This window comes from Ambystoma mexicanum, chromosome 2p, assembly GCF_040938575.1.
Source record: "Ambystoma mexicanum isolate Mex_15411 chromosome 2p, UKY_AmexF1_1, whole genome shotgun sequence".
In the NCBI taxonomy this organism is placed as follows: Eukaryota; Metazoa; Chordata; class Amphibia; order Caudata; family Ambystomatidae; genus Ambystoma; species Ambystoma mexicanum.
The window spans coordinates 994,131,168-994,157,509 of NC_090923.1; the positions used below are offsets into that span (position 1 = coordinate 994,131,168).

Sequence of the window (26,342 nt, forward strand, 5' to 3'; positions counted from 1 at the left end):
TACAATTTGTAAAGTACTTTTATTTCACAATAAACGCTCCGAGAACATCCGACTATTGCCATATTCAATCAAATTGCAAATTTGTTTCTTCGTTCGCGATCCAAAATGTTTATCGTGAGGCACGCGTTGTTCTTTTTGCATACACAAGGTGATCGTTTTCGGTAAAAGAAGCGCTTGGGACGCACAGTGAATTCCAGTGCTTCTGCATCAACTTGGGGCTAGACCACCGTAAAGGATGTTATATTGCTCCTAATCACTAGTACAGCGTAAGGGCATATGGGCCCTTGGCGATCGTCCCAAAAAAGAGTCACTGTGATCCAGTTGTTCACAACTATGTGCAGCTGCCAGTTAAAGAACCCGTCAGTTGGCATCTTGATCTATGACAATCACAGAATGGCAGGATGTACCTGTTTCAAAAACATAACAGAAATGTGTCTCACTAGCCAATCTTTATTACAATTTATTGACTTATTATTTCGTCACAGAGTTTAAACTAAGGATTAGCACAGACATGAAAAAATATCAACAGAGAGAAAACAACGTGGAAAGTGGTACACAATTCGAGATAGTCATACATGACATTTTAATCAAATATTAGCGTTGAACCTGGGGGGAACCGAGTGGTGGTCTACATACACCTCGATGCTGCACTTCCTATATGCATGTTAGAAAGACCACTACACACAAATGTTGTACTTACGTTTCATTGCAATATACCACACAGAACAAATAAATAGAATGTAACCCAGAAATAATGGTCAGATAATAATAAGTTCATGCTCGTTCCGGTATACTATCGTCGAAAATCAAACTTACATTATATTCACCATTTCCATTCTTTTGGCGTAAATCAGACCATAACGCACACTGCGTTCGCACCAAGGATTCTTCATAAACTGAATTTACATGTTCCTTAGCTCAGTTTTGGAATGGATAACCATATCATATCTTTCATTATTACAAACCTCCTTTCATTCAATTACTTTCGGAATGTTCCCTTTCTCTCAAGGTCAAAAAACAATTGAACCTTATACTGTGTGTCCGATGCGTGGGCTTCCTTAGCTCGCAAGCAAAAATTCAAAGCTGGTGACCTTCACTCAGAATCAACATACATTCTTACTTTCCAACAACTTGCCTCACTGCATCCATGAGAACCATTATTCTTATCCACGTCCATCAGGCACTGCAGCTGGCTGCCTGAGGTGCCAGGCTCTAGGGGGCGCCAGTCTGACTCCATTATTATTTTCATTACATTTTAACACAGACATCATTAGCCCTTTATTTGCCGCGCTCTGAGTGTAGCACCAGCACATCAATTTATAAACATCAAGCATTTTAATTAAGAGTGTAAAAAAACCTGAAATAGATTATATTTAATATTAATAAATATTGGGCAACCAATATAAACAATATAGAGGAACGGGCATTCGAAATGTAGTATTACTCTGTAATACCACAAAGTAAGGTTGGGATTGCAGACTGCAGAAGCAACAATCTGTGTTTACAAGTCCACAATTCCATGATTATACATCTCCATCCCTTGAATGCCAAAATGCAATCTCTTTGGCCTGTACTTTAGGCACATATTGTGGAAAAACGCCAAGTCTACCGTGTGACTTTTGCTACAAAAAACACCTGTTTTTTGCTTCTTGTAGCCATATCCCATCCCATCCTCATCACCCCTCACCTCCCCAAAGATTATTTGATAAGTTTAACAAGTGCAATATTGTGTTTTTTAATTTCTTTTACTGCGCAATGTTCTGTTTTTTAATTTGTTTTTACCGCAATGTCTGCGGACACCAAAAAAAACGAATCCAAGATGGCAGGCGCATCGAAACAATCTGACGCACCTCACGCTTCATCCCAGCCAATCAGCGAACATGTCACATGTCCGCGGACATAACGCAAGCCGATTGCCCAAGGAGCGAACAGGGAAGTGTGTCCGGGCAGCGGACATAGATATCACTAATTTTTTGTGACCTACTTTTTAGTCGTTTTAAAAAAAAACTACTGGGCGGATTTTCACCAAATTTACAAAAGCACGCTTTCGGGACCAAGCCGCTGCTCCTGCCGCACATTTGGTGAAAATCCGTCCAGCAGTTTGGGCTCTAGGCGTGAGCAAAGTTTTTCCCCATTCATTCTATGGGAAAAAAAGAAATTTTGGGACCCCCCTATAACTCCCCCCCCCGGACCAAACCTCACCAAACTTTGCAAAACAATGGAAAGAGTGGGCCATCTACGTTTTTGCAAAGTTTGATGTGGATTCGTCCAGGGGGAGCGAAGTTATAAGCCACCCAAAAAGTGCTCTTCCAATGGGATTAGCAACTTAACCATAACTACACAGCCACTAACGTGGCTGTGTAATACATATATATATATATATATATATATATATATATATATATATATATATATATATATATATATATGTATTTTTTTTCAAACCAGGGGGGTGAGGGGTGCACTCTGGTTCCCAGCTTAGTATGCCTTCCACAGTCCAGTTGATCTTCTCCTCCAAGCGCTTTCATGCCTCTTGCAATCTTCAGGGAGGAGGTCTGTTCAGGTGTTGCTGGTTAATACCAAGTGTTGCCTCAGGGAATTTTGGTTGCTGTAGTCAATGCAGGTAGCCAGGAACCAACTCACCCTCCAATTACATATTGTAAATCCCACGGTGGGGGCAGGGGGGAAAACCAGCCTTGTGGCTCTCCTGAGTGGGGGCATGTGTCAACCCGGTGCTGTCACCTCTGGAGTCTGGAACTCCCCAAAAATGTTTTCAAACAAGGGGGTGAGGGGCGCACTCTGGTCCCCAGTTTAGTATGCCTTCCACGGTCCAGTTGATCTTCTACTCCAAGCGCTTTCATGCCTCTTGCAATCTTCAGGGAGGCAGTCTGGTCAGGTGTTGTTGGTTAATACCAAGTGTTGCATCAGGGAATTCTGGTTGCTGTAGTCAATGCAGGTAGCCAGGGACCAAATCTGTCTCCAATTACATAATGTAAATCCCACAGTGGGGGGAGGTGGTAATACCAGCAGTGTGGCTCTCCTGAGTGGGGGCATGTGTCTCCAGTGCACTGCCACCTCTGGAGTCCAAAACTTCCAAATAAAATTTCAAACAAGGGGGGGTGAGGGTCGCACTCAGGTTGCCAGTTTAGTATGCCTTCCACAGTCCAGTTGATCTTCTCCTCCAAGCGCTTTCATGCCTCTTGCAATCTTCAGGGAGGCAATCTGTTCAGTTGTTGCTGGTTAATACCAAGTTTTGCCTCAGGGAATTCTGGTTGCTGTAGTCAATGCAGGTAGCCAGGAACCATAAATTTGGCTTATCAACTACTCATGACAATTTGATTATACTGCATTAACCAACGTCCCCAATATCAATGTATAAATGACTATGCATATAAATAACTCAATATCATTGAACACTTCACATACCGGGCACATGTCATGGACAGTTTACTTACCATTTTGTATAATATGTTTGCCATGGTCACGTTCCTTGCATTAACTTACATTAGCACATTGTCACCTCATTTTTATCTATCACTTTTCGCTTGGCACATTGTCACTTATATCACCACTATGCAGCCTTGAGAAAAACCTAAAGTTGAAGCACGTGTCGGCACTAGTGAAACCGAAGCATTTGCTTTTTTTTTAATTCTTTATTCTGCGGAAGCCTTGACCAACTAGAATGTATGTCACAAGAGTGACTACCATTGTTTGAAGCACGTTACAAACAATAAACCAATAACATTGATTAGATATCAAGTATCACTTGGTCAGCACCAAAGTATGACTTTTGGATCTCAGTTACCAAAACAAGTATCCACAAAAACTGGGACAGCAGGAGCTGTGTCCTTCTGAGATCCCCATACAGGCAGCAGGCTAATAACGGAGGAGGTCCACTAAGCACCAGAACAATCGAAACAATAGCGCAAAGATCCACAGTTCCCACAAGCTCCAACACTTTGTCGCCAGTTTATTCATTTAAGTACTGAAAAATCTGTCTGCGGCTGCATTTCTGGTTGCTCCGGCTGAAAGACGAGTAAAACAGTGTTACAATGGCCGTGGTGAGGAACTATGGTGATCCCAGGGCTTATATGGAATATTACAAGATGTATTACAAGATGTAGGCCGGCTACAGTGATCAGCCGTATTTTAGCAGGGGCCACATAATGTATGGAGCGGGGCTCAGCGGTATCTTTAGAAGTCTCTTAGGCTTTGCAAAGCCCTTCCTACACCACAGCTTCAAATTAGCTAAACCTCACCAGCCAGACCAGCATGAGAACAGTTTTTCATGGAGGTGTCACTTCTGCCGGTGGTATCACCACTAGCCCCCATAGAATTCTATGTATCAAGCTCGACTGACATGTATCTGTATTTGAATTACATGTTGTTGCATCTATCCTGTAAAAATAACAAACGCCATGTTCAACCAGGTGGACGTGACACTGAGCGATCGAATGATAACACAGAGCAATAGTATGTGCGCATACAGGGCCTATATAGAAAGCATATTAAATGATGGCCCTGATGCCCTGGATAGGCATCTCTCGGCCAGTCTCTTTTACTGCGACACTGTGGGCCACTTCGACACCAATGCTCTGGTTGGTGGAGATGTTGGAGTCGCAAAGTGAGCCGGCCACACTTGGACCAGTAGAACATTCAATTTACTGGGATGTCTACATGCAGACTTTTTCTTCCAGGATAAACTACTTAAAGTGAAACTATCCAGAAACACTGACACTTTCTGTCTCCTGAGTGAGGATGCTGAACTATGCAAGCTAGTCGTTGTAGTGGCTAGTTCGTCCATTAAATGTTTGAGCATCTCCCCAACTATTAGACTAGCGCATGCAGAGGAGTTGCAAATATCTAAGGTGAAGTATCCGGTTGAGAGGGTAGCCCTTAAAGTACCAGCCAAGACAACTTGTTTCGGGGACAGCTCCCAATATTCATCATGGGGATTGTTGAAACAGTGGTGCACACCAGCGCATATGATCGAAACGCCTTCAAATTCAATCACTGTAGCAAGAATCATGCAGCGCTGCATAAGGATGGTGTCTTGATCCCGCAAAAGCATACGCTCCAAACTTTAGATTTCCAAACATAATCAGGGAGTACATGGGGCAAGTTTCTATTACGGGGAAGCACATGCATGATGCACCGGTTTCACTCACATACAATGACTATGCCCTTGGCTATCAACTACTGGCCTTCGATCTAAGACCCATACACCCATGAGCAGGACATTTCAACCAATTGCGGAGTGGGAACCCATGCGCTTAGATAAAGTTGAAGGAAACCTAGCCGTTACATACTCGCTGCTAGTGTGGAGTGTTTTCAATAGCATTCTTGAGATCACCGCTCATAGAATCATATCTTTTGCTATTTAATGGCTACTCTACAGACAAAAGAATTTCTGCATACACATAGACAGATTCCGAAAATATTTCATGGTGTGTAAGCCAGCAAAACATGCCCCATGGGCCTATCCTGCATCCGTTCCGGTCAGCCTGGGGGTGAACACTGCTCCACAGGCCCGGTGCAGAATGCACTGGATAGTTCTGTGGTTGGAGGTGGGCTAATAGTGTTTGACAGCTTGGCCCACTTTCCGCAACACCCCATATACATAGGAGTTTTAAAGGATTATGTGAAAAGCATTGCAAAGTATTTTTGTTATACTACATTGCCAGTGCAATACTCTAAAGCTATTACCTGCGGACAACACAGTATATTCTTTATCAGTCAAATGCTGGAATGGAGGTCACTATTGACTGTTTTGAAAATGTACTTAAACAATCACAAACAAAATTATGAAATGGTGACTGGGTTCAAAACATATAGGTCTAGATTTCTTCTGGTAGTTTGAATGTCACTTTATCACAGTTCAAGGAGGAAGACTCTTTCCTTGAGTCACCTTTAAATGCACAGTTCTTTCAAATATTCACCCAACTTAGACATGTATGTTTCCTGCAAGACTTGGGCACTTCAGAGGTATTGGTGATAGGGTCATCCTAGTAGCATGAGGGGCTGGGTAAAGACTATGGCTGCCTCCAATACCGGGTCCGGCACCGGTCTGGTTGAATTGGGACTTACCGGGTCATTCTGACCCTGGAGGACCCGGTAAGTCCCCATTCACCAAACCATTCCCCATTCCCATTTGAGCCCCCATAGGGCTCAATGGGAATGGGGAAGGTGCTAATAACGGGCCCGCGAATAGCAGGCCCATTATTAGCGCCCTGGTCCTTTAGCGGGACCCGTAAAGGACGTGTGGTCAGGCCACACATCCTTTACGGTTCCCGCTAAGGGACCTCGGAATTGGGCAGTAAGGGATTACAGGCACCGGTCTCTATACCGGTGCCCGGTATCCCTTACCGCCCACCTCGGAATGAGGCCCTCTGTAAAACCCCAGGTATTCCACCTTGCTTTAGGGCTGTGTGATTGGGATCTGCTTATGGGGCTGATTGACCTGTGTATATCTATAGGACTGTGTTGTTGTTTTGACATAGCGGGGGCACCAGTTTTTAGCCTCTACAGAAGGAGTTGTTGGGTAATATTACCTACAATGGATGTTGGGATGTTGGAATATTTAAATCAGCAACCACTTGCATGAACTAATTCCAGCCGATAGGGGCTTCTATTTTATATTGAAGTTGGCTGTTGACTTGTAATACCCCTTACTAGATCATGCAGTCTTGAGCCCCTTAAAGCCCTACCCCTGTAGATTAACACCTGTCTATCGGTACACAACATCACATCCTTTTCAAGCTCCATTTTATGTAGCAATAGTTCTGCATTAGGTTTATAGCGCAGGCTAATTGTGTTCACCACATCTGCCACAGCCTGGTTTACCGCTGGTGGGACCTTCACACCACTAGATGCATCAGGCGGCAGGTATAATGGTAGTCTGTTTTTTCTGCATCACTGTGCTTAGAATGATTTAAGTATTTATGCAGAATATCTGCATGTAAGGCTGCTTTATCATGCGCTACTGAATGAAGTGTGTTTAAAACAGCCTTCATTTCACATGGTGGCAACCTTCCATATATACCAATCATCTGAGGTGTTGGAGATGCCAGACTTTCTAACTGGCATTTGTCCACCAAATAGCTCTTGTGAGTGTGATCCATCATTGACCCCCGGGCAATCTGGTGATTTGTGGTAGGGCTATACCTATGAGGGATCCTATGAATCCACTGGCCTGAGAGACCACTTTTCTTTCAGCCCATATGGATATCCACTTATTGACCAGTTTCTTGATGACACTCTTCTTTTTTTTCAACACACTTACTGGAAGTGTGTTAGGGGGACATGTCCCTTTAAAGTGTCATAGACAATCTTTGAAATAGTGGCCACCAGATCATCAGTTGCCATAGCTAGAATGGCCCTGCATTGTTGAGGGGTGGCATATACAAACATTTTGAGCAGCGCAATCTTTCTTCGTACGCGTGTTGACATGTTGAACACTGTAACAGCTGCTAACACGGTAATGCAGCTAAGAGTGTTTCCTAGATGTATTTTAACGGGTGTAAATAGTGGGTAGCCCTAGTGGATATATATCAGTGTGCAATCTATAATCCTCTGTGGTTTTTAAATCAACCAACCGATAGCCGTAGGGCTTAATGGTCACATCTTCAAAAGCCTCCATGGGGAAATGCGTTTTGGATGGATGCATCTGTTGCACTATCATGGCTTGTGGTTGCTTATCACGGGGGGTTTTAAATAACACCAAATAACTAGTATTTAGCATTATAGATCTGTTACTCTTACCCTTGTTGAACAACTTCTGCATGATGTAACAAATACTCAGATTGCAGTGATGGGAATATGGAGTAAAAGCTTCCTCAAGTTTGGCACTCTGCCCAACCCCTATCATCAAATTGTCGATGAATGATCATATTCACCATGCTCTGCGGTAGTAAAGGGTTGTCGCGGAGACTACCCGGCATACCTTCTACAAATTGAAAGGTGCTTAAACTGCTGCTGTAAAGTTCTATAAAAATGCTTCCAGCAGCTATACAGCCACACAATATTTGTGGGTAAATGAGTCATCACTGTGTGGGTGTTCTTCCTTGAAGTTTCCTGACAGAATAACTCTTGCCGCAGCTGGAAGGCCCTGCCAGTACACACACAAATGGATGTTGAGCCTAGTATCCAATAGCCATAAGGATGCATCAAGCCAACTGGTGCCAGCATATTTTTATCTGAGAGTATTCTGTAGAGTGCTCATGCTAATCTCCCATCGCTTTTTTGTCGCATACGATATACAACTTTGTAACAGTGATAGACAGCAAGGTGTTACGCGTATCTCCCTGTGTATAGGACTGTACCTGATCTTTTAAAATGTCACATTTCTCTCAACTGTATTGTTAATGTTCAGTGTTATGCCTTTTACTTTCAACTGACCGTATGTAGAGATGTATGATAGATGTATGTTTGGAGCCTGCGGATACAAACTTGACAATGTATTTGACGGGTGCAATCTCTGAAGCTATATCCCCTATATAATCTGTGGTGGGCAGGTTGACATTCCCTGGGGCGCTAACAAAGATAACACTATTGTTGTCATGATACAGAACCCTCTCTTGCAATTGCGCCATCACAGCGTACAGCTTCAAGGGCAAGCGATCAGTTGTGAACACGGTTATGAATATATTGGTGTTGTCAGAAGTTGTTGGATATTCCTCAGGGTATTGCCAGCATGAACCAGCCATTTCGTCATCTATGAGCATGCAGTTGCTCACGTTACAAGAGTTATTGAATAGATAAGCGTGAAGCACATTGGGGTTTGAGATGATGGTTGTGTTTGGCAAATTAACTCTATGTGCAAACTTGCCCCACAGTGAATTAAGGCATAGTTTTGCCAACAGCCACCAAGCAGGGTTGTCCTCGATGTGCTTCCTATGCAAGTGTATGCCCTGATGTTTGTAATAATCGTCCACGTAGGTCTGGTTAGCATCATTGTCCACACATTGTGACAGTATACTGAAGGCCCTATGTTTCTGTTGGAGGAACATCAGAATATAACCACAGAAGAGCTCTAGAGTGATAGTTTAAAAATGCCATATTTAGTGAATGTGCCCTTGTCGATAGCCGAGTTTGAAAGCGACCTGTAATTCGATCATACACAAGTACTTATCAGCCTTTGCTCTTCATCTGCATGCCGATACTTGGTCTGTTTTGTCTCAATGCATGTACGCAAAGCAGGAGCATTAGCTTACTGGCACACCTATAGGGTAGGATGGGTAAATAAAGACCTCGGGTGGGTGGACCTTATACCTGATCAAGCCAAAGTACTGGTCTATATCTCCGAAACTGTCCCAAATGATCTTGGGGTGCCCCAGCAGATATTGTTTCTCATTGTTCACAGAGGGATATAGACTGTTAAAATCTAAAGAGTGTATTTGCTCACTCTCTGAAATGCGATGGTGTAACTTTAAAGCTTTTGTACGACCCCCACATATAATGCATCATGGAGGTTAATGGGGTCAGGCAGCTTCTTCTCTTTAAGAAACCTTCCCTCTTTTGGATTGTTTTGCACCATTGTGCACCACTTGTGCTCTCAGATACTGACAACACAAACACCCTGCCTGACTAGGGAAGTCTGTTTCAACAGGCTGCGTCTATGCAACTGCTCATAATTACTACCTGTCAAAGTATTGAAACCCCTAGCCGGTTACCAATTGGGATACCCATGGTAGAAGCAGCAGTTGAATTCATGGGCTGTTTCCACACCTCAAACAGAGTATATTCGTCCACCCCATATTTACTGTAGCATTTCTCTCTGCTGCCCGTTAGGGTGTGTTGTATAGCAATGTTCCCGTTCTCTGCTAGATCTAAGAGCCACTGAAAAGCCGCTGTGGAATAACATTTATGAGGCCTGTGGTATGAATCTTGGGGCAGCAGCGTGATTGTTTCAGGCTTTAGATTCAGTTGTCTGTAGATCTGCATACAGCAACTAGCTAGCATGGTACTTTTAAAGGGAGGTGTTCCCCATGGGTCAATTCAATGTTCCCATCCTTGAACAAATTACAAGCTTGTATGTGTTAATTCGCCTTATACCACATCATGAACTGTTCTTTCTCACTAGGCATCATGGGCTGACAGCCATATTGATCTGGGGGTAGAATTGGATCTACGTAGTTCTGGCTAGCCACTGTGTTCAAAAGATGTGGCAAGAAGCCATTTGAAATGGGGAAACTAAAAGCTTTTAGAAGTTTACTGAGTTTCATGGGTAGGAAGTTGAAGGAGTAAATAAAAGGTATTTGTGACGCTACCACATAAACGGCCTGTGCAATGAGCTTCACTTTAATTCACTCTTTGAGTATAAAATACCTGTTGGAGCCTTTAGCTCCAACAGGTAGCTTTTGAATTTAGGTGTCACAAAGGTGCTAACAAAATCACCCACACACGAATCACCCTCAAACTACCACTCCCACCAATCCCGCCTTTTAACATACCTAGCATAAATGTAGCTCGGTCGGTAGGTTATTTTCTCTTGGCGGGCCTCCATGATCGTACACAATAGAATACTTGCTTTTATTTTGAGGTTACCGGCTGTTATATAACATAGGTTTTCATCTGTTTTGACAACGGACACTTTGCACACCTGAAAGATTACCCCATTACACTTTTGACTCTCAGGAGAAGTTTCCCACACGCGGGGAAGTCATAAGAGGGCTCACACACAACAAGCCCCCAGTGCCATTTTCTGAATGTGCATGTCTAGACACGCCCTCAGCCTCACAAATGTGTGACATTGCAGGCATTTTGAAGGTTTCACCTTGAGCGCTTCACACACCTCTCTTAAACACACGCATCAATTATACTGACAGCTGTGTTTATGTTTGTTGTTGAAAATATGGTGACAATGCTTACAGAGGTTTTTAGCCCAGGAACATTTTTAGATGGGTTATATCATAGAAATGATCATCGTGATGTAAAACATACAAAGTGTTTCCGTTAGCAGGAAATACTGCCAAGCACTCTGGTTAAAGTACAGTATTTTGATGGGTCTATCAAATTCATCTCAAGAGAACCACCTTTCCAAACCCTACAGGGGTGTCCGTCAGAATGGCCAGCTCTTCATGGGCTTTCAAAGCTTTTTCATATGTATCGGTGTCTGTTATGCTCTGTTCTTCAATTAAAGCTATGAGACTAGACAGCAGATGCAGATTTAGGGGCCTGTGATCAAAGTTTAACAACCATCTGCTTTTAGATTTTGTAATATGGCTGTGAATAACTTTGCTTTAAGGTTCACAAGCACTTACGGAGTGGGGACTAACAATTAATGCTGCAATTCTTAATGATGCAAAACACATGATCTCGATCTTACTCTGCAGAAGCATCTGCAGATTATAAAATGCAGAAAACATTCAGCCAGGATCGCCTTGTAAACAAGGGCCGGGTTAAACCATCAGCATCCATGCGTGCCTGGACAAAATAATTTATCCCAGCAGTTTCCAATACATGCCGGCCCAGTGTTTTCCACGGTCTCTGTTATAACGGCTAACCTCTGTCCCAAGGAGCCTATTTTTATCAAGGTTTACAAATCTAAATTCCTCATAATTCTCCACGTCTGTAAATGTTTTATAAACTCTTTCATACGTCTGTACCCTCTCCTAATACATATGAGTATCTGGGCACTGGGGGGTCTGTGGTTGTGAGATTTCAGGACAATCATTTCTGGATAAGACCAACCTGGCCTTTTTGAAGATTTTAAATAACTGCTGCCATTGGGCTCTATGTCTGCACCATATTAAGGATCACTCAGTGCCTTTAGGGTCCCTCTAAACTAGATATCCTTCCCCCCCACTCTCGACAGGAAGCCTGACTGTAACAACACTTGTGTTTTTAATTTCACCCATAGGATCACCCCTATTGCACCTGACTGTCAGGAACTCAGCACAAGTAACTGGGGCAAGTGTGCAGTACCAAGTTGTTAATGCCAGTAATGTAGGGGATTGGTGTGGCAAGGGTAAAGGGAGATGTAAACACCCTAATTATAGGACCCTACTTTGTGTTGTATGCAGGCAGTAGGCTTGGAGCCAGTTATTTGAGCATAGAAGCCCTCAGGAGTGTAGAAGAGGACAAGTAACTCCATTTCCTAGAAGGCCCGCATGCCCGCGAGCCTCGGGCCATCCACGAGACGACGCCCATCTTACTGCACAAGCACGGAATGCACGAGGATCCCCGCTTGCGCTATGAATTATCAGAAGGAGAAGATGTGTCTCACCGGGCTCCTGCAGGCTGCCAACCGCAGGGCCACTCCCCGCCTGCAAACACTGCAGGCCCCACTAAGGACAACAGATAAGTGCACTTCTACTCTTATCCACCGCGCATACTAATGCTGGACACTTTCATGTGTGGTGAAACTAATGAAAGCCACGTAATACTGAACCTCGCACTGGCGCTGGGCTTCGAGGTCGGCAACATTAGAGTCGGGGCACCGGCATCATTAACACTTGAGCCTCATGCTAACGCCGGACTCCGAATCCTGCGGCTTAGAGTCGGGGCACCAGCACCATTAATCCTTGAGCCTGGCGCTAATGCTGGATTCTGTACCTTGCAGCGTAGAGTTGTGGCACCAGCACCATTAACCCTTTAACCTTCTACGTTGCATGTCGTAGACAGCTGGAGGACAGCCAGTGAAACTGTAAGGCTGTACTATGATCCTCAGATACAAGCTCATTAATGTTTTGATTTCTTTGTAGCCGCATTCTGCCGATCACACGGCCCGGCTAGAACATTGACCATTGGTCGGTTGAAGACAGAATCCAACTCCGCACGATACAAAGCTAAGTGCATCCATCGTGTTTGTTTTTGTAGCTAGTGATAATGTATGGTTGTGATTTTCAACAGTGGTAATGTATCGTCCAGGAACAGAAAACAGAAAGGCTGATACACTATCCCGCTATCCGGAACCAGATCTCAAGGCAATCAGGGAGGAGGAACCAAGACCTATAGTACCGTCTGCACGCATCATAGGCAGCATTACCGTGGACGATATGTTCTATAACATTCGAAAAGCAATGACAGCTCAAGAATTAGTGCAATGGAACGATCCAAGAAAAATGCAACCAGTAAAAGATAGACTCCCATTTCATAGCACAACCTTATATCTCCCTACTGCAGCAATTCGACAGCAAGCCATAAAGTGGTGTCATGATTCTCATTTCATGGGCCATCCAGGGGTTGCCAAAACCAGTGAGTTAACAATGCGGCACTTTTGGTGGCCTCAGCTGAGACAAGACGTTCAACGGTATGTGCAAACTTGTGAATATTGTCTGAGGAATAAATCTGATCACCAAAGACCAGCTGGTATGTTGCAACCCTTGCCCACACCACCAGTGCCCTGGCATACCATATCCTTAGACTTAATAATAGATTTACCAGCCTGTCATGGCCTCACCACCATAGTGGTAGTTTTGGACTCCCTGAGTAAGTTGGCACATTTTATACCCTGCAAGGGGGTCCCTACAGCGAAATTAGTAGAACTCTTTCCCCAGAATATCGTGCATTTACATAGCATCCCTCAGCACATAGTTTCTGATGGGGGTTCACAGTTCACATCCCATTTCTGGCAGGCCTTCTGCGATTCAATGGGCATTAATATGAGATTAACCACCTGGAAACAGATGGGCAGACAGAACGGGTGAACCAAACACTCGAGCAGTATCTCAGATGCTTGACGTATGATAACAACGCTTCTTGGGCAGATATACTCTGGTTGGCTGAGTTGGCATACAATAATGTCATGCATTCTTCTAAGGTGACCCCATTTTATAGCACTTATGGCTATCACTCCCGATTTCAACCAATTCCTCACAGTGTTACTGATGCAGTACCCGCAGCTCATACACACAGAAAGCACTTAGTGAATGTATGGGACAATATTCTCACAAATTTAGAAAAAGCAAAACAAGCATACAAGATATTTGCTGACAAAAAGAGGCGGCCAGTTCCGCAGTATAAAGTGGGTGATAAGGTATGGTTGGCTACACGCAATCTCCGTTTACATGGCCCCATGAAATTTCAGCCACGATTTGTAGGTTCTTTTTAGTTGAGAAAATCATAAATGTGTCATTGTTAAAACTAGTTCCAGCATCCATCAACCAAAAAAGGCCCCTGCCCACAGTAGTGCATGGGGTTACTGAGTTCGAGGTAAAGGCTATCTTAGATTCATGTGTGCGACTTGGGTTGTTGCAATATTTAGTGGATTGGTTAGGATATGGACCCGAAGAGCGCTCATGGGAGCCAGCTGCAAATGTACATGCTGCTCGCCTAGTCTGTATATTTCTTGTCAACCATCCCTCAAAACCAGGACCTGGTGGGAGGGGGAGTACTGTCAGGAACTCAGCACAAGTAACTGGGGCAAGTGTGCAGTACCAGGTTGTTAATGCCAGTAATGTAGGGGATTGGTGTGGCAAGGGTAAAGGGAGATGTAAACACCCTTATTATAGGACCCTACTTTGTGTTGTATGCAGGTAGAAGGCTTGGAGCCAGTTCTATGGGCCTAGAAGTCCTCAGGAGCCTAGAAGAGGACAAGACACTCCATTTCCTAGAAGGCCCACGTGCCTGCGAGCCTCTGGGAATCCTCGGGATGACGCCCATCCTACTGCGCATGCGCGCGGCACGCACGAGGATCCCCGCTTGCGCTCTGGACCATCAGAAGGAAAAAAAGACGTGTCTCAGCGGGCTCCTGCAGGCTGCCAACTTGCGGGGCCACTCCCTGCCTGTGAACACTGTAGGACCCGCTAAGGACAACAGATAAGTGGACTTCTACTCTTATCCACTGAGCATACTAATGCCAGAAACTTGCATGTGGGGTGAAACTAATGACAGCCCCGTAATACTGAATCTCGCACTGGCGCTGGCCTTCGAGGTCGGCAACATTAAAGTCGGGGCATTGGCACCATTAACCCTTGAGCCTCATGCTAATGCCAGACTCCGAATCCTGCGGCTTAGAGTCGGGGTACCGGCACCATTAACCCTTGAGCCTGGCGCTAATGCTGGATTCTGTACCTTGCAGCATAGAGTTGTGGCACCATTAACCCTTTAACCCTCTACTTTGCAAGTCATAGACAACTAGAGTAGAGCCAGTGAAACTGTCAAGCTGTACTACGATCCTCAGGCACAAGCTCATTAATGTTTTGATTTCTTTGTAGCGGCGTTCCGCCAATCACACGGCAGGGCTAGAACATTGAACATTGGTCGGTTGAAGACAGAATCCAACTCCGCACGATCTGAAACTAAGTGCATTCATCTTGTTTGCGTTTGTAGCTAGCGATAATGTATGGTTTTGATTTTAACAACAAATAATGTTTGTGTTTGCTAGCTATTGGGTATCTTAAGGTCCAGCATACTTGTAGGTTCAGTAGTGTTTGGTAAGCACCGTTAGGAGATCTTTACTGTGCAGATTGTAGTGGGATAAACAGTACCTAACATGCCAGAATCCAGAGAACATATCTGGGTCGATTAAACCAAACCAATAGATTCTGAGAGAGTGCTTGGGCAGCCATCAGTGAACTCTGAAACCCCAGAAGGGGCCTCATTCTCAACTCCTTCCCAACTACCCTTTCCCCATCCACAACCACTTCCTGTTCCTCAACCGGTTTCCCTAACTCCCTCTACCGATCCAAACTAGCGGACCCTAACCCTCTTTCCCCGGCAGGTCACGGAGGCCTGTGTTGTAAATACTAGAGGCACCAAGACCCAACGGGGAGGCAGGTGTACGTGCTACCTCCATGCAAGACCACGTTCCTGACAGGAGCGCAAGCCCAAGTATTATTAAATGCCTGGGTAGCACGTCACCATGGAGGACGTGTTAAACGCATTAAGGGAAAGCAAAACAGAATTGCAAGCCACTAGACATGACTATAAAACCCGAGCAGGTCAAGTGCACACACTTACTGTACAGGCTAATGCCCAAGTCACCACCTTGCCCGTGGACCCAACTCCACCCACCCCAGGAAAGGTATCGGTATCTACGGAGCCCCCTCTTCCATTGGCAGCCCCAGAACTGTATCATCGGGACCCGTAAAAATCAATTCGTTTGTGATGTAAAGTCAGCTGCACTTCATTACTAAGCTACATATCTTCTGCACCACCCAGGCCTGTACGGCCTTTTTGATTTCCTATCTTGGTGGTGATGCAGCATCATGGGCTACGCCTCTGGTATCTAAAGATGATGCCCTCTTGTACCACTGGGATACATTCCTAGAGGAATTTTGTAACATTTTCAACCATAGGGCAGCTACACTAATCAAGGACCGAGAACTGCTCACTCTGCGCCAAGGTGGTAGGGATTTAGTCACCTACGTTACCACATTCAACCAGTTGGTGGTGGAGATGGATTGGCCCCAGGAGAAACGTCTTGCTCTATTCCACCAGAGGTTACAGGATGAAACAAAGGACCTCATTGCTCAGGTGGACCCGCAGCCAGACACATGCTCCTCTATGATTGATTTGGCCATGCGGTTAGACCACAGACAGAGCAATAGGGGGCAAGACAGACAAAAGTGGGATGCTAAACCCATGGCTCTTTTAGACCAACAGATCAAACCCAGTAAGAATAAAAAGTCCACAGAGGAACCTATGCAAATAGGAACGGTGTGGGCCCCCTCACCAAGGACTAGAAGGATAAGAGACGCCGAGAGAAGCTCTGTCTTTATTGCGGGAAGGACGGGCATTTCATTCTAGACTGTGCTACCAAGCCTTAAGGAGAGCAGTCGGGAAATGTGAAAGCTCACCAGTAAGGGTGCCCCCGACGAGCTAATCTACAGATACCCCTAAATCCCTTGCAAATACACAACAAGTAAGAGTGGCACACGTAGCGGTTTCAGGACATGTTAGTTGGGAAGGCCAGCGCGTACCTGTGTCCTTAATGGTAGATTCAGGAACTACTGGGAACTTTATCGACGAGAGCCTGGCAAGCAAATTAGGGATCCCTCTAACCATCAAGGAACGAAAGGAAGAAGTGAAATCAGTGGATGGGTCACCTTTCACCTAAGGCCTTATTACAAGGCAAACCAGGTGGGTGCATTTGAAATGCAACCCACAGCATCATGAGGACATCAGGTTTGATGTCATTGCGGCACCCCAATTCGGAATGATCCTGGGGTTACCACGGTTAGGGACTCACAACCCCGAAATTGATTGGACTCAAGGTTCGTTACGCATCTCGTCAAGCAACTGCATTGAGTTTTGTCAGCATGCCAGTGTGGAAAACCCCAAACAAGAGGTGTCATCCAAAAAGGGACATGTAATTGGAAGTACTGAGACCGCCTTGCCCGCAGCCCACCAAGATTATCGAGATGTGTTCAGTAAAGCTGCTGCTGAGACTTTACCACCCCATCAAACATTCGACTACAGAATAAACTTGGAACCTGGGGCAGCCATGCCTTGTAGTCGAATATATCTGTTAAGGGAAGCAGAAAATGAGCACTTAAGAGCCTATATCAAGACAAACCTAGCCAATGGTTTCATACGTCACTCGAAATCGCCTGTATCGTCTCCCTTGTTTTTTGTCCCAAAAAAGACCGGGGATTTAAGAACATGCATCAACTACAGAGCTCTAAATCGTACAACTGTGAAGAATAGATACCCTCTGCCATTAATACCCACCCTGTTAGATCAAGCACGAGACACCAAAATATTCACGAAGCTCGACTTGCGTGGAGCCTACCATTAAGCGAGGTTGCGTGAAGGAGATGAGTGGAAGACTACCTTTAGAAGAAGGTTCAGCCTCTACGAATATCAAGTCATGCCATTCGGACTCTTAAACACACCCGCGCCTTTCCCGCTTTCCAGCACTTTCTGGACAAAGTCTTGCGTGTATATTTGGACGTGTTTACCATGGTCTATATAGATGATATTCTCATCTATTCTCATAATGAAGAGGGGCTTCAGGAGCATGTGAATGCCGTCTTGCAGCATTTGAGAGAACATCAACTCTACGCAAAACTTAAAAAGTGTGAATTCCATCAATCCACTATAGAATTTCTAGGTTTCATCCTATCCCATGAAGGCATAAATATGGACCAAAGAAAAGTTCGGGCCATCGTAGAGTGGCCTTCACCTACGTCTGTGAAAAAAGTCCAAACAGTATTGGCCTTTGCCAATTTTTATCAGGGATTTATCGATGGGTTTGCAAAAAAGGTGCAACCTATTACTCGTCTACTCAAAAAGGGAATAGCATTCCGTTGGGATGCAGCAGCAGAAGCAGGTTTCCAAGCCCTGAAGACGGCACTTACCACAGCCCTGTGTTGCTTCACCCAGACCCCACTCGTCCGAACATTGTGGAAACTGGTGCTTCCAGCTATGCCCTTGGAGCAATTTTGTCTCAACGGGACGAATCCGGACAATTACATCCTGAAACCTACTACTCGCGTTCCTTACTTCCCACAGAACGTAATTATGTGGTAGCTGATAGAGAACTCCTAGCTATCAAAGTAGCATTTGATGAGTGGCGTCACTACCTGATGGGTGCCCGTGATACTATTACTATACTGACAGACCATACAAATCTACAATTCTTGAAATCTGCCAAAGCTGTAAGCCCCCGACAACTGCGTTGGGCAATGCTTTTTTGCTGAGTATGATTTTGTGGTAATGTATCGTCCGGGAACAGAAAACAGAAAGGCTGATACACTATCCCGCTATCTGGAACCAGATCTCAAGGCAATCAGGGAGGAGGAACCATGACCTATAGTACCGTCTGCACGCATCATAGGCAGCATTACCGTGGACGATATGTTCTATAACATTCGAAAAGCAATGACAGCTCAAGAATTAGTGCAATGGAACGATCCAAGAAAAATGCGACCAGTAAAAGATAGACTCCCATTTCATAGCACAACCTTGTATCTCCCTACCCCAGCAATTCGACAGCAAGCCATAAAATGGTGTCATGATTCTACTTTCGTGGGCCATCCCGGGGTTGCCAAAACCTGTGAGTTAACAATGCAGCACTTTTGGTGGCCTCAGCTGAGACAAGACGTTCAGCGGTATGTGCAAACTTGTGAATGTTGTCTGAGGAATAAATCTGATCACCAAAGACCCGCTGGTATGTTGCAACCCTTGCCCACACCACCAGTGCCCTGGCATACCATATCCTTAGACTTAATAGTAGATTTACCAGCCTGTCATGGCCTCACCACCATAGTGGTAGTGGTGGACTCCCTGAGTAAGTTGGCACATTTTATACCCTGCAAGGGGGTCCCTACAGCGACATTAGTAGAACTCTTTCCCCTGAATATCGTGCGTTTACATAGCATCCCTCAGCACATAGTTTCTGATGGAGGTTCACAGTTCACATCCCATTTCTGGCAGGCCTTCTGCGATTCAATGGGCATTAATATGAGATTAACCGCCTGGAAACAGATGGGCAGACAGAACGGGTGAACCAAACACTCGAGCAGTATCTCAAATGCTTGACGTATGATAACAACGCTTCTTGGGCAGACATACTCTGGTTGGCTGAGTTGGCATACAATAATGTCATGCATTCTTCTAAGGTAACCCCATTTTATAGCACTTATGGCTATCACCCCCGATTTCAACCAATTCCTCACAGTGTTACTGATGCAGTACCCGCAGCTCATACACACAGAAAGCACTTAGTGAATGTATGGAACAATATTCTCACAAATTTAGAAAAAGCAAAACAAGCATATAAGATATTTGCTGACAAAAAGAGGCGGCCAGGTCCGCAGTATAAAGTGGGTGATAAGGTAAGGTTGGCTACACGCAATCTCTGTTTACATGGCCCCATGAAATTTCAGCCACGATTTCTAGGTTCTTTTTAGTTGAGAAAATCATAAATGTGTCATTGTTAAAACCAGCTCCAGCATCCATCCACCAAAAAAGGCCCCTGCCCACAGTAGTGCATGGGGTTACTGAGTTCGAGGTAAAGGCTATCTTAGTTTCATGTGTGCGACGTGGGGTGTTGCAATATTTAGTGGATTGGTTAGGATATGGACCCGAAGAGCGCTCATGGGAGCCAGCTGCAAATGTACATGCTTCTTGCCTAGTCTGTATATTTAATGCCAACCATCCCTCTAAACCAGGACCTGTTGGGAGGGGGAGTACTGTCAGGAACTCAGCACAACTAACTGGGGCAAGTGTGCAGTACCAGGTTGTTAATGCCAGTAATGTAGGGGATTGGTGTGGCAAGGGTAAAGGGAGATGTAAACAACCTTATTATAGGACCCTACTTTGTGTTGTATGCAGGCAGAAGGCTTGGAGCCAGTTCTATGGGCCTAGAAGTCCTCAGGACCCTAGAAGAGGACAAGACACTCCATTTCCTAGAAGGCCCACGTGCCTGCGAGCCTCTGGGAATCCTCGGGATGATGCCCATCCTACTGCGCATGCACGCGGAACACACGAGGATCCCCGCTTGCGCTCTGGACCATCAGAAGGAGAAGACGTGTCTCAGCGGGCTCCTGCAGGCTGCCAACTTGCGGGGCCACTCCCTGCCTGTGAACACTGTAGGACCCACTAAGGACAGCAGATAAGTGCACTTCTACTCTTATCCACTGAGCATACTAATGCCGGAAACTTGCATGTGGGGTGAAACTAATGACAGCCCCGTAATACTGAATCTCGCACTGGCGCTGGGCTTTGAGCTCGGCAACATTAAAGTCGGGGCACTGGCACCATTAACCCTTGAGCCTCATGCTAATACCGGACTCCGAATCCTGCGGCTTAGAGTCGGGGCACCGGCACCATTAACCCTTGAGCCTGGCGCTAATGCTGGATTCCGTACCTTGCAGCATAGAGTTGTGGCACCGGCACCATTAACCCTTTAACCCTCTACGTTGCATGTCGTAGACAACTAGAGTAGAGCCAGTGAAACTGTCAAGCTGTACTATGATCCTCAGGCACAAGCTCATTAATGTTTTGATTTCTTTGTAGCGGCGTTCCGCCAATCACACGGCAGGGCTAGAACATTGAACTTTGGTCGGTTGAAGACAGAATCCAACTCCGCACGATCCGAAACTAAGTGCATTCATCTTGTTTGTGTTTGTAGCTAGTGATAATGTATGGTTTGATTTTAACAACAAATAATGTTTGTGTTTGCTAGCTATTGGGTATCTTAAGGTCCAGGATACTTGTAGGTTCAGTAGTGTTTGGTAAGCACTGTTAGGAGATCTTTACTATGCAGATTGTAATGGGATAAACAGTACCTAACGTGCCAGAATTCAGAGAACATATCTGGGTCGATTAAACCAAACCAATAGATTCTGAGAGAGTGCTTGGGCAGCAATCAGTGAACTCTGAAACCCCAGAAGTGGCCTCATTCTCAACTCCTTCCCAACTACCCTTTCCCCATACACAACCTCTTCCTATTCCTCAATGCGGTTTCCCTTACTCCCCCTACCTATCCAAACCAGCGGACCCTAACCCTCTTTCCCCGGCGGGTCGCGGAGGCCTGTGTTGTAAATACTCCAGGCACCAAGACCCAACGGGGAGACAGGTGTACGTGCTACCTCCGCGCAAGAGCACGTTCCTGACACTGATCCTGATTACGAGATTGTGATTTAGCGGTCTGCTGATTGTTTAGAAAATGTGTCTGTTTTCCAATGGGTCATTTGGATTTAGTGTGCACGCTAGTCGCTAGCCATAAAACTTTGCTGCCCCCGGCTATATCTGATGATTGCCATATTTTCTGGGTGCATATTGACAGAAGGGCTGATTGTAAGAGGTCCAGCTATCACTACATCATGATTTTCACCAGATATCTGTGGGATAGAATCAGTGTTGTGATTTTTAAACTCACCGGATTACTCTGGGGCTAGTGTATTATGTTCCACATTTGTGGCACCTTCTATCACGGTATTGGGATAATTGGCCTGCCTGCCCATGGATGCCCCAGAAGCCCCTGCCACTAAGTGTGGAAACCTCCCATTCAACATGTTCAATAGTGCCACTGATAACAGATTGCCCCAGTTTGCTTTTACAGTAAGGCTTCAGAGTTTTGACCAGGGCCAAAACATGTTGATGACTTTGTTTAAAGTAGGGGTACCTGCCTGTTTTGCACTGGTCTTTTGCACTCTATTTGGGTCTTTTTTTGTCTGCATGTATCCTCAGCGTCTATAATAATAATACTAGCATCAAGGTCCTTTTGTTAGTAAATGGGGCCACCTGTCTTTTATCACACCCCTCCCCCAAATCATTAACACCTGTACCTTGAGTTTTTGTTGTCTTATCAATGCATGTGGCTGTGCTATTTACAATGGCAATACTGTCGGCCCCACCATCTTGAGCATCAACAGGGGCAGCCAGGGAGGTATTACATTTCTTTTCAGTTGCAACATTGCCATCATTATGCACATTTGTACCGGGGTCATCAAGAAATATTTCAAGGGATGTATTGTAGATAGTGCGCTATGTCAGTAAGCTGCTGAGAGGACATATACTCAGCATTCCTTAAAGCAGCGACCACTGTGTCTATAACATCAAATGACCCACCGTCATTAGTTGGCTTACCACATGTACCGACATCCCCCTCACCCTCATCCTCACCATTGCTTATGTCTTCATATGGTGTCTGAGTTGGTACACACTGTTCAATAGACTCTACATGTACTGTCAAAGGATCTGCCTCAGCTCCGTTGGCATTGTTAGATGGGCTCAGTAGAACATTAACAATACTATCTATAATATTCTCAACTTCACAGTTAACCACATTTCTTTTGAATTCGCAGTTATTAGCTGCTAGACCTTATCCTGTAGTTACTACTGGGTAAGGTGTAACAGCATCAACATCACTAATCACCACCACCCCTTGAGCCGAATCATCCCCCAGCTGAGCACAGTTGACTGTTGTTGCTACCCCCTGAAGATCAGGTGCATAAGCAGAAATCATTGATGAAACACCCCATGTCCCACTAGTAGGTCAATTTTATTTTTTTAGGCTTAAACGTATCCCTCTAGACTTGGGGCGTCTTTCAACAACAGGCTCATTTCTTACACCAGTTTGAAACGTTTGTCTTTTGGAAGACCCAGCATTTATATCTCCACGCCCATGCTCACGCTTCAGCTCCAGTCTGGCCTGAGGCAGCTGAACACTTTTAAAGCAGAATTTCAACCCAGCCCTGCCAAAGCCATGCATGAAGACACCGGTAATACAAGCGACCCCATTCTCACACCTGCAAAACAAGGCTGCACATTTATATCAACTGTACTGTCCACCAATCCATCTTGCGTTGCTGTTGGGACGGACAACCAAGGCGCCATGCTGAAGCAAGTCGGTAGCAATCCCAGAGTGCAGGACTGCCTCCATAACACGGGCCCTCCACCAGTTCAAATACGCCCACCAGGCAGAGGTAAGCAAGCTCCACCTCCTGTCGGTGAGGCATTCCCATGGTGGCAAGTGTCTAGACCTGTTGCTGAAATAGTACCATGATTTGTTGGTAGTTGGGGTCCTGTTCCGATAGAAATTGATGAAGCAACAAACCCATTCTCTGGCTGCGTTAGGGTTCCCCATCCATTTACCCTTGCCAAATCACATTGTTGCCTCCCCATCCATTGGGCCTTCTTGAAGAACAAAAAACAATCTCCATTGTTGGGACTCCATAACCGTTGGGCCTTGCTGAAGCACAAAAAACATTATGGGCCTCATTACGAGTTCGAACGGTAGCCGTGCCTGCATTACAGGCACGACTACCGCCGAACTCGCATCCGTCACCGTCACCCGCGAATGGGCACTTACCGGCCCATTACGAGTTGAATGGGTCGGTAAGTGCCCATTCGCGGATGGCGGTAATGCCGTGCTCCTCATCCCCATTCTGCCCCATAGGGCAGAATGGGGATGGGAGAGGGAGCAAACAACGGGCCATTACGAGATGGCCCGTTGTTTGCTCCCTCTTCCCCTCGCGGGACCCGGTAAGCACGCCTGGTTTTCCCAGGCGTGCTTACCGTGTCCCGCGAGGGGACCTCGTAATGTGGCGGAACGGGTTGAACGGCGCCGTCACCTTTTATGGCGCCGTTTAACCCGTTCCACCAGGGTCGTAATGAGGCCCTATGTGTCATAGTAGGCTCCCAGATTCCATTGGCCCTCTGATCTGATCCAACAAGAACACCCTTATGCATTGGTGTTGGGGCACCCCATCCATTTGCCCTTGATGAGCCCAATGAGCTATTTTGATCCATTCACACATTCCTCACATACACGGATGAACACATTTTCATATCCTCAATGCTTGGATCCACCATTGATGACTGCGCATTCCCACAAATAGGATCCACTGTGTCTCGAAATAAATACAAACAAATATGGATTCAGAATACGCACTCCGCATATCACACTAAAATATTGCTAGGTAAGTAACATTTGCTTCATTTTTAAGAAATATCCTCATGTGTTTATCACAGACCTTTCCAATAAAAATATAGGGTTGTTATACCAGCGAAACACATGGCACCAGGTCCAAAGTTTCAATTAGTGACCCAACATAAGCTCTGTCAAGTCACGGGTACACAAAAGATGGCGACCACGCGATAAATCTAGCCAAAAATGCTATTTCCTTACTAACCCATTAAAAAGGCTTAAATCAAACAAAAAAGTATCATTAACTAGCAAGTATGTGATCTGACATGTCTCAGCCGCACACCTGTGAGAAGAGTACAGTCAGCAAACCCTGGCCAGAAATTGTCATCTTCTTACTATTCCATTAATAATGTTTAAACAATCCCTACCAAAAATCACTATAGCGCTCAACCATGAGCTTTCAACTATGGCTCAACTGAACTGAAATGGAGCACTGTTTGAGATGTTCACATGTAAATTACATTGCTCAAATCATGTAACCTTTGTAAGTGATCAATCAAAGCTCAACGTCACTTCAACAAGTCCCCAACCTAACAAATTGAGGGTTTGTTAAGCATTGATTTAGTAGAAGTGCCCTACTCTGAGTGCCACATTTTTTAACATTTAAATCCGGCCCAAGGTTTTAGTAGCTAACACAGCATGTGATCTACCATGCTGCAGCCAGCACTCCTGAGAAGGCCGCAGTCGGCCAAGCCATGCGATCTCTTTAAATACTCTCACTATCACATTAGCAGCTAAAACAAGACTTTTACATGTAAATCAATAACACCATTTCATAAGTTCCCACTGTCTGTTATCGGACAGGCCTGCTCACACTTGGGATTCCAAAGTGGTAAAGGCCTCCTCCTCTTCCACCCAAACTTCCAAAGCTGTAAGCCTGCAGCTTCTCATCTGTTCCCGAGCACAAACGCGACTGCTATGTTCCTCATAATAACATGAGCTTGAACAAAAAGCCCCAGACATTTTATATTTAAAAAAAAATACAATTGAAATCAGCCTAAAATAACCCCAGAAACCAGCATAGGGCTGACATAGAAAATTGACATTTTGCTTATTTAAAATAAAATGGTCACTTACCTTTTAATTGTAGCAAGCAAAGGTTTGAAGTCTGCTGCCCAGTGATCCCAGCACAAGCCGGCAAGTGTTTATTTCCACACATGCTCGGTGCACAGAAGGAGTCCAGGCCTCTGGTCGGCAAAAGACTTAAGCATCAACAGATCCAATTATAGCCCAAGTCATGTTTTACAGCATGCTCCTGAAGACTGTTGTTAATCACACAGCTTGGGCCTCCGGCCAATGCAGTGTCCAGTGTTAGCTTTTGAGCTTCAGAAAATCCACTTTGTTCTCTGAGTGCCAGTTTGCTAGTGCTCTCACATTCTGATAGAGCCGGCACAACTGCTCTTTTAAAAGCACAGCTACCCCTCCCCAAATCTTATCAACATTCCCAGACATCCTAGGAGTCTGTAGCTTCCTATTAACACATCATGAGTCATTTCAGTCCTGACATCAGCTGTTTTTTAACAACTTTATTTAAATCGGTTGCAACATTGAGAATCAACACGAGCATAGAGCAATAGGCTTACAGATATCATCACCCACGACTGTCCCCACTCTTCCCCCTCCAGGATCCCTTTCATCCCAATAGTTTAGAGTGGTGATATGGAGGTTACCCCATCTGCAAAAATGGGCCAGCGCCCGGACATGGTAAGCGCAGCAGAAGCACCTTGGGGCGAAGTGGGAGTCTGACGTGTGTGATATGTTCAATAAAAGTAATTATTGTTCCTCAAAAAATGCTAACCAAGGGACAGTCCCACCACATATGGAAGTATGTGCCCTGTGCCCCACCTTTACGCCAACAAGGGGGACCCAGGGCCCTTTGCATACAGTGAAGCCGTAGAGGGGGAAGGTTCCAGCGGAGTACAAGCTTCAGGGCACACTCTTTGTCCGTCACACAGGAGAAGGACAAGTAGCTTCACTTCCAGCTATCCAACCACATCTGATCATCAAATGGTCGGCC

General features: G+C 45.2%; 1 long non-coding RNA gene across 1 annotated transcript; it reads right to left on the bottom strand.

Annotated features, from left to right (window-relative positions):
- On the bottom strand, positions 1 to 25,703 carry LOC138567005 (uncharacterized). Its single transcript, XR_011302081.1, has 2 exons — positions 25,403 to 25,703; positions 1 to 407 (listed from the first exon to the last, which is right to left on the bottom strand). It is a non-coding gene; the product is annotated as an uncharacterized lncRNA (long non-coding RNA).
- Positions 25,704 to 26,342: the final 639 nt, after the last annotated feature.